The sequence below is a fragment of the Macrobrachium rosenbergii genome, chromosome 19 (assembly GCF_040412425.1).
Source record: "Macrobrachium rosenbergii isolate ZJJX-2024 chromosome 19, ASM4041242v1, whole genome shotgun sequence".
Taxonomy (NCBI): Eukaryota; Metazoa; Arthropoda; class Malacostraca; order Decapoda; family Palaemonidae; genus Macrobrachium; species Macrobrachium rosenbergii.
This window is the reverse complement of record NC_089759.1, coordinates 13,874,157-13,876,158: the sequence shown is the minus strand read 5'-3', so window position 1 is coordinate 13,876,158 and position 2,002 is coordinate 13,874,157.

The following is a 2,002-nucleotide window of genomic DNA, read 5'->3' as shown; positions in this document are numbered from 1 at the left end:
GGCTACATGGTTGCTAAGGGTTGCTTTGTGCTTCACCTGATAATCAGAGGCTACTAGTCTGCTAAAGGGATTTTTGAGTTTCATCTGAAAATTCGAGGATACAAGGATGCCAATGGTTGCCTTGTGCATCATCTGAGAATCAGGGGTTAGAATTCTGCTGAAGGGTTTTTTGAGTTTCATCTGAAAATTCGAGGATACAAGGATGCCAAGGGTTGCCTTGTGCTTCACCTGACAATCAGGGCTACAAGTCTGCTAAAGGGTTTCTTTTCAGTTTCAGCTGAAAATTCGAGGATACAAGGCTGCTAAGGGTTGCCTTGTGCATCATCTGAGAATCAGGGGTTACAAGTCTGCTGAAGGGTTTTTTTTTCAGTTTCATCTGAAAATTCGAGGATACAAGGATGCCAAGGGTTGCCTTGTGCTTCACCTGACAATCAGGGGCTACAAGTCTGCTAAAGGGTTTCTTTTCAGTTTCATCTGAAAATTCGAGGATACAAGGCTGCTAAGGGTTGCCTTGTGCATCATCTGAGAATCAGGGGTTACAAGTCTGCTAAAGGGTTTTTTTTCAGTTTCATCTGAAAATTCGAGGATACAAGGCTGCTAAGGGTTGCCTTGTGAGTCACCTGGCAATCAGGGGCGACTAGTCTGTTAAAGGGTTTTTTTAGTTTCATCTGAAAATTCGAGGATACAAGGCTGCTAAGGGTTGCCTTGTGCATCATCTGATAATCAGGGGTTACAAGTCTTCTAAAGGGTTTTTTGAGTTTCATCTGAAAATCCGATGATACAAGGATGCCAAGGGTTGACTTGTGCTTCACCTGGCAATCAGGGGCTACTAGTCTACTAAAGGGTTTTTTGAGTTTCATCTGAAAATTCGAGGATACAAGGATACCAAGGGTTGCCTTGTGCTTCGCCTGGCAATCAGGGCCTACTAGTCTACTAAAGGGTTTTTACAGTTTCATCTGAAAATTCGAGAATACAAGGATGCCAAGGGTTGTTTTGTGCTTCACCCAACAATCAGGGGCTACTAGTCTACTAAAGGGTTTTTTGAGTTTCAGCTGAAAATTCGAGGATAAGGGTGCAAAGGGTTGCCTTGTTTATCATCTAACACTTAGGGGCTACAAGGCTGCTACAGAGTTTTTTGAGTTTCATCTGAAAATTCAAGGATACAAGGCTTCTAAGGGTTGCCTTGTGCGTCGCCTGACAATCAGGGGCTACAAGTCTATTAAAGGGTTTTTTGAGTTTCATCTGAAAATTCGGGGATACAAGGCTGAAAAGGGACAATCAGGGCTACAAGTCTGTTCCAGGGTTTTTTATAGTTTCGGCTGAAAATTAGAGGAGACAAGGCTGCAAAGGGACAATCAGGGGCTACAAGTCTGTTAAAGCGTTTTTTTTAGTTTCATCTGAAAATTCGAGGATACAAGGCTGCTCAAGGGTTTCTTTTTTTTTTTTTTAGTTTCGTCTGAAAATTCGAAGATACAAGGCTGCTAAAGGTTGCCTTGTGTATCATCTGACAATCAGGGGCTACAAGTCTGCTAAAGGGTTTTTTTTTAGTTTCATCTGAAAATTCAAGGATACAAGGATGCTAAGGGTTGCCGTGTGTATTATCTGCCATTTAGGGGCTAAAAGTCTGCTAAATGGTCACCTTGTCGTTTATCTGAAAATTCTTGGATGTAAAGCCGCTAAAGGGTTGTGCCTTGTCTCAAATTGAGGCTGCAAGGCTGCTAACTCTCTATATCTACACTAATAGAAACCATTTACTGATATGATGAGCTTTAAGATTGTACAACTCCTAAAATTTAAGTTTACACTGTCAATTCTTACAAATGGGTTAGATGGGCGTGCCTGTCGAAAACCATGGGCCAGACCAGTCCAAAAACCCACTTCTCACTGAGAGTCAGCAACAATACAAAGTACAGTGAAAGTTCGCTATAATGTCATGTCTAATGAAAGCTTGTAATTTAATGTTGAGTGAGAAGTTTCAATTTGCAATGCCAAGAGTGGATAC